The following is a 10,792-nucleotide window of genomic DNA, read 5'->3' as shown; positions in this document are numbered from 1 at the left end:
CTTCCTTCTGATGTCTGGGGTGGGCAAGATGACATTATGTGCCTTTTCTCAGGGGCCTGGGGCTCTACGGGAGTATAGGTAGGGTAAGCCTTCTGGAGGAGGAGGAGCTGAAGAGGACTCATCTGATTCCTGACGAACTTCTCCTACCTTAGACATGCTGGTGGGCTCTCAAGCAGCTGCTCTTAGTCCCATCATCAGAGCCTGGCAGCAACTGGTAATAGCCTCTCCAAAGTGATTGGTGTTGTAGTCCCATACTGTGAGATTCACAGCATGTCCATGCTCCTGATGGACAGGATCTGTGGCAGGCTGTCCATTTACATCCAGACAGCCTTGAGCACTCCCTGACTGATGCGGTGCCATTCCTCTATCAAGAACTGAGCCAGTAAGAACTCCTCAATGAAATAATGGATGAAATATATGAACTCTGGATGCTCAATTATACCTGGTGGCTGTTCATAAAATGCAAGAGTATGAAGCATCCAGTTAGGTAGGTCAGAAGTAGAGAAAGCAACATAAACCATGTGATTGGTTGCGCGCTCAGGGGAGAGGCATTGGGGAAGAGGCCAAAGGCTGGGAGAAGGTCCCATCTGTAAGTAGCCAGATCTACTGTGTGTGTATGGATGACTAAAAGTGTCAGGGGATGTGGCTGGTCTTGGGGAAAGGGATGGTGCTGGGGCATGAGACACTGGCACCTGGCTTCTCAGACTGTTTTATTCTGAATCCAAATAAGATTGCAAGACACTCAGTCAATTAGGCTAGGAAGATTTATTGACCACTGTGGTGGCTAACACTCTACTATTCGGGAAGCAGAGTATACCCCAAGCTAATGGGAGACTGAGTATACAAAGGTGAAAAACACACAAGCAGTAGTTTCTCTTTATATCCTCACTTTAGTGTTTTACAAGCAAGCATACAGATACAGAAGCAGAATATTTGCAGTCATCCTTGCAAGTGATAAACTTTGGTTTCACAAGCTAGGTGTTAAAACAGAAACCACAGAGGAACATTGTCTGAACATTCGCTGGCCTTGCTGAGAATCCGGGCATTTCTCCTTAACCATGTGCAAGGCTTCAAGCTTGGGTTTGATTTCCCTTTCCCTTTCCCTGAAGTCAAATGTTCCCCATGATTGGGTTTGTTTCCTGAAGGCAAAAGTTCCCCATCAACCTCCTAGAGAGATAAAACCCTGGAAAGGGAGCTGGGAAGGGGGCTCAGTGGTAGAATGCTTGCCTTGCATGCATGACGCCCTGGGTTCAATACCTCAGCACACATAAGCAGCAAAGGCAGGAAGTGGTGCTATGGCTCAAGTGGTAGAGTGCTCGCCTTGAGCTGAAAAGCTGAGGGACAGTGACCACCTGCAGAGTTCAGGTATTACAACCAGGAGGTGGAAGGGGGGAAGAAAAGGGAAAAATTTCAGGGACAAACCCTCAGGACATGGCTGCTGGACACATGGTTCCAAGTGGGACAGAGAACTGAGGGTAGAGTCCTCAGTGTGAGTGAGGGCTATGTGTGCCTGAGTTATGAGGATAGTGGCCTCCACACCCGGGCTGCTGGAAATAGGGTCCTGGCTGGCTCTTCCCTGTGCCAGAAAGCTGCCCTAGAAAACACCCAGTCGGCCACACCAGACTGTGCCACACAGCACTTGCAGGCCAAGGCCCAGAACATGACCTCCTCTTTGCCCAGGTATCCAGCCAGGTAGGTAACCAGCGAGGTGTAAATGTGTGTGCCGAGGGAGGTATCCAAAAGGTTTCCCAAGTAGGTGCCCAGGTAGCTCTCCCGGTAGTGGTGCAGATATGTGTACAGTTAGGTGTCAAGGTAGGAGTCCAGGTATGTGTCCTGGTAGTTGTCCATGTACATGGCAGGAAGGTGTCCAGGTAGCTGTCCAGAAAGATGTCCAAGTATGTGTCAAGTTAAGTGTCCTTGTCCAGAACGGTGTCCAAGTATATGTCAAGATATGTGTCCAGGTAAATATCTGGGCAGGTATCCAGGTACATGTTGAGGTAGGTGTCCAAATGCAGGTCACCTGGAGGTAGGTTTCCATGTTCAGGTAGGTGTTGAGGTAGGTGTCCAGGCATGTCCAGGAAGGTGTCCACGTACATATCCAGGTAGGTGTCCACATACGTTGTCCATGTAGGCGTCAAGGTAGGTGTCCTGGTAGGTGTCCAGGTACTGTCCAGGTAGGTGTGCAGGTAGGTGTCCAGGAATGTTTCAGGTAGGTATCCAGGTAGGTGTCCAGAAAGGTGTCGAAGTATGTGTCGAGTTAGGTGTCTGGGTAGGTATTCAGATAGGTAGGTGTCCGAGTACGTGTCCAGGTAGTTTGTCAGACAGGTGTCCAGGTACAAGTTCAGGTATGTGCCAAGGTAGGAGTACAAGCAGGTTTCCAGGTACATGTCGAGGTAGGTGTCAAGAACAGGTCCAGGTAGATGTCCATATACCTGTGCAGGTACATGTTCAGGTAGTTATCCAGGTAGTTTTCCAGGTGCATGTCCACATAGATGTCCAGGAACGTGTCCAAGTACATGTCCACGAAGGTGTCCACATAGATGTCCAGGTAGATGTTCAAGTACTTGTCCAAATAGGTATCCAGGTAGGTGTCCAGGTATGTGTCCAGGAAGGTGGTGACAAATACGTGTCCAGGTAGGTGTCCAGACAGGTGTCCAGAGAGCTGTGCAAGTATGTGTCCAGGAAGGTGTCAGGAAGCTGTCCAGGTATGTTTCCAGAATGTGGCCAAGGACATATCCAGGTAGGTGTCTAGGAAAGTGTCCAAGTATGTGTCTAGCTAGGAGTCCAGGGAGGTGACCAACTACATATCCAGGTATATGTCCAGGTAGTAGTCCAGGTGTCTGTCCATGTAGGTGCCCAGCTTAGTGTCCAGGTATCTGTCCATGTAGGTGTCCTGGTCTCTGCCCAGGTAGGTGTCCAAGTAGGTGTCCAGGTAGCTTTCCAGATACACGTCCAGCTGGCTGTCCAGATAGGTGCCCTGGTGTCTGTCAGGCAAGTACCCAGGTGTCTGCCCAGGTACATGTCCAGGTAGCTGTCCATGTAGGTGCTTAGCTGTGTGTCCAGTCAGGTGTTGAGGTAGGTGCTCAGGTGTCTGTCCAGGGAGCACTCCAGGTGTCTGTCCAGGTAGATGTCCAGAACCTGTGGGAAGTGAGCATGCCTCTGGAACCCAGGGCAGCGGCAATACTTTTGAGCCCCAGGCCATGTGCAGGAAGCTGCTCTTGCTGCTGCCCCTGGTGGAGGGCACAGTGCTGCCCATGCGGAGTCTCGTGTCCACTGTATCCGAGTCTTCCTGAGATGACATCGCTCTCAAAGATTCTCAGCAGACTGGAAGTACATGGAACTCCAGCAACCTTTGTTCTTCAGGACACACTCAACTCCTGTGTAAAGAAAATATGAGGCTCACATCCATGCTCCGTGCACCCTACTGCCCTATGAATGAACTTCCTTGTGCACAGTCCCTGGCCTTTGCACCCCGGCAGGTCCTTAAGCCTGGGCAGAATCCTGAGCATCAGGAAATGTTCCTGCACCCTCATGCACATTTGCATGAAAAGGACCACAAGCAATAGGAAATGCACATACAACAGCACGTGCATGCACATGGGAGGGCCCATGTGCACCAACAGTCTCCTGTGTGCTTGAATGGGCATGTGCACCAGCTCTCTTTTCATGCAACAGGATGCATGTGTGTACAAACGTCTCCCTTGTGCCACCAGATATTCACACAAGGCCGGATTAGCTGGAACAACAAGATGCACACGCACACTGTAAGGCTGATGGGTTCTAGCAGGCAGTTGACTCCAGGACTTGCATGCAGGTGCCCTGAAGAGAGACAACCATGCATGTGCATTACCAGGCATATGAATATACAGCATACATGGGCAACCTGAGCACTTCCTGTGTTGGGAAGTTTGCCAGCAGTAACAGACCCAAGGACCCAGGGCATACATGGGCAGTACGAGGAGCTCTCAGTACGGATACCACATGTGCCTTAGGACAATCGCCATCACTGACAAGCCCAAGGACCCCAGGATGTGCTTGCACAGTACCAGGTGCTTGCAGTTCAGAAGAGGCATGCGCCTGAGCAGACCTGCCCTAGCTGACAGACCCAAGGACTCTAGAAGGCGCCTATGCAGGAGGTGACTACCTTCCCTCAAAAGCAGAGAATCATTGCAAATAAACCATATTTGTTGTGGTAGCTTTAGGATAGCCATGTGAGCAACTGGGTAAATGCCCAAAAGTGGAATTGCTGGTTCATAGAGGAGCTCTATGTGTAGTCTTTTGAGTCTTGAGAAACCTCCATACTGCTTTCCAAAGTGGTTGAACACATTCACATTCTCACCAAAAATGCAGTAGAGTTCCCTTTTGGCCACATAACTCCAGTATGTGTTGATTGTAGCCATTCTGAATGGGGCCAGGTGGAATCTCAATGGTGTTTTGATTTGCATTTCTTTTCTGGCTTAGAGAAGTTGAGCGTTTCTTCATGTGTCTATTGGCCATTCTTATTTACTCTTCAGAGAAGTCTCTATGTCTTTAGCCCATTTATTAATCAGGCAATGGTTTCTTTGAGGATTTGCTGTTGGGGGATTAATTTTTTGAGTTCTAAATATTTCAGATAGGAGTCCCTTGTCTGTTGTATGGCTAGTGAAGTTCTCCCAATCCGTGGCCTTTCAGCTGATCTTGCTAGCTATGTCCTTTGCCATGCAGAAGCTCTGTAGCTTTATGCAATCCTATTTATCCAACCTTCACCATAGCTAAGATATGGAACCAAACCAGATGCCCTTCAGTAGATGAATGGATCAAGAAAATGTGGTATATATCTATATACAATGCAATTCTATGCTTCCATCAGAAAGAATGACACCACCTCATTCGTTAGGAAATGGAAAGACTTGGGGAAAATTGTATCAAGTGAAGTAAGCTAGACTCAAAGAAACATAGGTCCTGTTGTTTCCTTTATTTGCAAGAACTAGTGTACATCTAGGATAATCTAGCCAGAGAGGCTGTAAAGGCCCAATATGTACATATGACCATATAAGATGATGGTAAGTGAAATGAAGCCCAAGATAGAGACACAAGAGGTTTTTTATTACTGTTGTTCTTTTTTTCCCAGTATTTATTTTTTTTATTGTGAACATACTGTACAGAGGGGTTACAATTACATGGCCAAGAGAATGAGTACATGTCTTATCAAGCATTGCAGCCTCCTCCTCTGTTTACCCTTCACATCCCTTCCCAGACTCTCTCTCTCTCCAGCCCGCCACTCAACACTCCCCCCCCCCCCACCAAAGTTGTAAAGCTCATTTTCCACATGACAACTTGTACTTCTCATTGTTGAAACGGGCCCACCTGTATTCTTAAACGACTTGTTTTTCCCCTTCGCCTCCACAAATTATACCGACATCAAATATAGTGAAAGCAGGGGTTATAATGTGGGGGACGGGCATACAAAGCAACAAAGAAATAATCTTATAAATCTGTTAGAAACAAATGCATGAAAGAAAAAGAAACTTTTAAATACATATCTAAGGGTGCATTTTCCTAACATCACATTATCATACCTTTTCTGCTTGACTCATACATATACTACATATTGGAAAACGGGGAAACCATGGGACCTAGGTTTCTTTGGGCTTGGCTTACTTAACCTAATAACATTTTTTCCAAGCCTTTCAAATCCTCAAAGAAACAACGGCCCAATAAATAAGTGGGCTAAAGACTTATAGAGAAACTTCTCTGAAGAAGAAAGAAGGATGGCCAATAGACACATGAAGAAATGCGCAACCTCCCTAGCCATAAAACAAATGCAAATCAAAACAACATCGAGATACCACCTCACCCCAGTTAGAATGGCAAAAATCAAGAACTCTAATAACAACAGATGCTGGAGGGGATGTGGACAGAAGGGCACCTTACTTCTTTGTTAGTTGGAGTGTAAACTTGTTCAACCACTTTGGAAAGCAGTATGGCGGTTCCTCAAAAGACTTCACATAGAGCTCCCCTATAACCCAGCAATTACACTTTTGGGCATTTACCCAAATGTTTACAAACAAGACCACACTAAAGCTACCAGCACAACTATGTTTATCGCAGCATTATTTACCATAGCTAAGATATGGAAACAACCCAGATGCCCCTCAGTAGATGAATGGATCAAGAAAATGTGGTATCTATACACAATGGAATTCTATGCCTCCATCAGAAAGAATTACTGTTGTTCTTAATGTGAGATATGATGTTTTTGTTTCTTTTGTATGTTCTTCTACCATGGTATTACCCCTGTTGTTCCTGTATTTGATTTGGGTGCCCTGCATCTTGCTTATACAATTTTCTAATTTGGGGAGGGGAAAGGAAATACCAAAATGCCGAAAAAAGGACACAGGTTGACCCATTGTAACAATGAGATGTAGAAGATACTATGTTGAAAAAGAACTATAGAACTTCTAGGGTGGAGTATTGGAAGGGGAGGGGCAGAAAAGAGGAAATGAATTCAAGGTCCAGGGCCCCAGTTTAAGTCTCAGGTCCCAAATTCAAGGCGGAGATCCTCAATTAAATTCCCCTGGAAGTGAGTGCAAGTCAAAGGCTCAGAATTCAAGGCTCGGCCTGATAGTACAAATCCCAGGCCAAGAGTTTCAGGTTAAGGCAGGAAATTCAATTCCAGAGGTTGACTTCAAGGACAAGGCTGCAAGTCAAATTCCATTGCTGAAAGCTCAACTCCCAGGACCCAATTTCAAGTCTGAGGCTTATAGTTCAAGACCAGGGCTCCAGATTCAATGCTCAGAATGCAAATTCAAGTTCCAGACCCTGAGTTCAAGGCACGGACTCCCGAGTTCAAGGCCCAGACTGTGAGTTCAATGCCCAAGCCCAGAGTTTCAGGCCCAGGCTCTGACTGCAAGTCTCAAGCCTCCAGTTCAAGGCCTGGGTTATGAGTTTAAGGCCTGCTCTGAGTTCAAGTCCCCAGTCCCAAATTCAAGATCCAGAGCCCCTGTTCAAATAACAGGGGTCATGCTTTGAATTCAAGGCCCAGTTTCTGAGTTCACTGCCCAGGGCCAGAGTTTCAGGCCCAGGCTGAAACTCAAATCCAAGTGCAGGACTTCAAGACCCAGGTTGTGAGTTTAAGGCCCAGGTGTGAGTTCAACACCCAGGACCCACATGTAAGTTTCAGGACCCCAGTTCAAGTCCCAGGCCGTGAGCTCAAAGCTCAGTCTGTGAGTTCAAGACCCAGGGTTTTAGTTAAGAGCCCAGACTATGAGTGTAAGGTCCAGGCTATGAGTTCAAATCCCAGGCTCAGAGTTCAAGTCTCAGGCCATGAGAAAAATCCCTGGTTCTGAGTTCAAGACACAGGCCTTCTTGAGTTCTAGGTTCAGGGCCCAATTTCAATTTCCAGGCCCCAAATTCATGGTCCAGGCTGTGATTTCAAGACCCAATCTGGCAGTTCAATGTGCAGTCCCTGAGTTACAGGTCCAGATTATGAATTTAAGTTTCAGGCACCCAGTTCAAGACCAGGGTTATGAGTTCAAGGTGCTGGGCCTGATTCAATCCCCAGCCTGAGTTCAAGACCCAACACTGAGTTCATCGTCCTGGCAGTGAGTTCAAGGCCCAAGCCTCAAGTTCAAGTCCCAGGTCACCAGTTCAATGTCCAGGGCCCCATTTAACTACCATGCCATGAGTGCAAGCCCCAGGCCATGAGTTCAAGTCCCAGATCCTGCATTCATGGCCCAGGACAAGTTCTTGGCCCAGGCACACAGTTCAAATGCCGGGCTTAGATTTCAAGGCCAAGACCATGAGAGTAAGACTGAGACCATGAGTTTAAGGACTAAGGCCATGAGATCAAAGCCCAGTCCAGAGATTAAAGTCCCATACCCCCTTGCTGCCTGAGTTCAAGGTCCAGGGCCCAGTTCAAGTGCACGGCTGTGAGTTCAAGGCCCAGGTATTGAGATCAAGCTCCAGGGTGCCAGTTTCACTCCAGATCCAGGCCCAGAACCCCAGTTTAATGCTGAGGATATGAGTTCAAGACCAGGTCCCAAATTCAAGTCTCTGGCCAATAGTTCTATGCCCACACCCAAGATGAAGATTCAGGCTGTGAAATCAAGCCCCATGCCCTGAGTTCCAAGTCTAGGCCCCCAGTTCAAGTTCATGGCCCATGCCCCGAGTTTAAGGCTTCGCCTGATAATTCATGTCCCAGGCCTAAAGGTAAGACCCCTTCTGTAAGTTCAAGGCCCTATCCCCAACTTGATGTCCCAGGTCTCCCCTTCTGCCCTGAAGTCAAGTCCTTGGGCCCAAGGCCCAGGCAATGAGTTCAAGGCCCATTGTGGGAGTTCAATGCCTAGACCCAGAGTTTCAGACCCATGCTATGAGTTTATTTCCCAGGCCCTCAGTTCAAGGCTCAGGCCGCAGTTCAAGACCTAGGTTGTGAGGTCAGGGTCCAGGGTCCAATTTCAAGTCCCAGGCCCCCTCAGTCCAAGGCCCAGATCCCCAGTTCAATGCTGGGTTTGGGAGTTCAAGGCCCAAGCCCCTAGTTGAAGGTACAGGTTATGAGTTCAAGGAGCAAGCACAGAGTCCTAGTCCCAGGCCCTGAATTCAAAGTGTGGGCCCCAGTTCAACCAACACACCATGAGTTAAAGGCCCAGGCTGTTAGTACAAGGTTCAACTTCCAAATGTCTGGCCCAGCCTGTGAGCGCAAGTCCCAGATCCTTGCTTCAAGGCCCAGGACAAGTTCAAGGATCAGGTCTGGAGGTCAAATCCCAGGCTTTCAGTTCTAGGCCCAGACAGGAGATTGATGCCTAGGACATGAGTTAAAGTCCCACACCATGAGTTCAGTGCCCAGACCCCAATTGAAGTCCCAGGCCACTCTTGCCACCCAACAATTTTTCCAGTACATGTCTCAAATGTTCCAAGGAGAGTGGACTGTAACTGTCAATTGTAACACAAGACCCTTTCTTAAAACCATATTCAATAACCCCTTTGTTTTCAACTTATGTGAATTTTCCCCACATATATATGCTCCCACATATTTATAGTGGATTTGGCACAGTGATACACAACATACCTGATGCAAAAGGCAATACAATACTCTTTAAAGTATATTTTAGGAAGATACACCTTGTCAAAAATTGGGGTTAGGATTCCTATGCAATCAGGAGAGTTGAATTATTTGAGTACAGATGAGGAAGTTAAAGATGAGAGTATGTTGCTCATGTTTATTATTGGTGATAAAATGGGAAGATTTATGATCATGGGTATAGCTGAGCACCAAGCTTTCTCTTGGTTTATTCACCATTGCCCAATCCAAAATGCAAATTAATGACATTCTTAAATGTTATATAAATATGTTAATACATCCACCATATTATCTTTTCACCTGAAATTCAGCTTGATTTCAGACTGTGGACATAAACTGGTAACATGGTGAGATTCATTGTGCCTCTTTGCTATATTTAGGGTATTGATTACAAAATTGTTGTTATTAGTTTGATCAAAAACTCCACAATATTTGAAGATTGGAAGAATTGTGAGTAGAAAATTAATATTCTCCTAATTTCATCCTAGAGCTGTAGGAGAGACACAATTTTTGCTGTTGTGATTTGTAAGAAGACACATATGTTGATCCACCAGTTTTGATGTTTTCAAATGTCCTTTTCAGTAAACCTTTGTATACATTTGTGAATATATCTATAAAATCAATATTTGAGTAAACAGAGGCCAAAATTCTGTATATGTGTACATTTCTAAACTTTGATAAAAAATATAGAGCCTGCCACTGGTTCTTCATACATGAAATTCTATCAATGCAGGAGTTTGAGAACAAAGTAGCAGTTTTTGACACCAGTGGGGGCAGAAGAGTCATAGAGACTCTTGTCTCCACTATAAAATGTGAAAAGCAGAAGAGGTGCTATGGCTAACCAACCAACCTACCCACCCACCCACCAGCCATCCAATCAACCGACTAACCCTCCAACCTACTACCCACCCACCAACATCCACTCAACCAACCAACTCACCAACCCAATCCCCACCCACCAATCACTCAATGAACCAACCAACCCACTGAAGTGCTATCAACCACACAGTCAACCACTCAATCAACTACCCAATCAACCCACCAACCAACCAAACAACAGATTGCCCTACCAACCAACCAATCCTTTATTCTGTGTGATGTCACCTCTGTGCCAATGGTCATCACAAAGCGATTCCTTCTTGTCATGAAATCCAAAGCTCTAAATCTAGTTCCAATCCAGTGATTGCCAATTATCTCTTACTCTCCCTTTTTCCTTCCTTCTCCACTTCTCCCCACAGGGCATCCTGAACCTTGTCCAGTGCTTCCTGCTCTCACTGGCCTTCCATGGTTGGATGAGCAGTAGCCTGGAGCTATGCCTGCCCCAGATGGTAATAATCCAGTGGAAGTCCATGTCCTCACTGGGGGCAATGCTGGTGGTAGAAGGAAAGGAAGAGGAGGAGGAGGAGAAGAAGCAGAAGGGCAGCTACCAGCCCCCTGTCCCTCCAACTCCAGCTGGGGCCCTGAGCACATGTCTGAAAGAGGCCCTGAGCATACTCTGGAGAAGGTAACTGACAAACACTGTCCACCATCAGCCTGTTTCCTGTTCCCTCACTAGAATAAATTTATCACACCTTCCTCCCACCCCATCCATTAGCCTTTAAATACCCCACCACATATACAGAGCTGGGATTACGGGTATGTGCCAGGCATTAGGCCTGGCCGCTAACTGTAGGCCTGGCCACTGTTACTATTGTGCTTTTCATTGTATGGTTGTTATTGTTGATATTATTATCA

The sequence above is a fragment of the Dipodomys merriami genome, unplaced genomic scaffold, assembly GCF_024711535.1.
Source record: "Dipodomys merriami isolate MVZ:Mamm:240054 unplaced genomic scaffold, mDipMer1.0.p SCAF_1078, whole genome shotgun sequence".
Lineage (NCBI taxonomy): Eukaryota > Metazoa > Chordata > Mammalia > Rodentia > Heteromyidae > Dipodomys > Dipodomys merriami.
Note: the sequence above shows the minus strand (reverse complement) of the source record.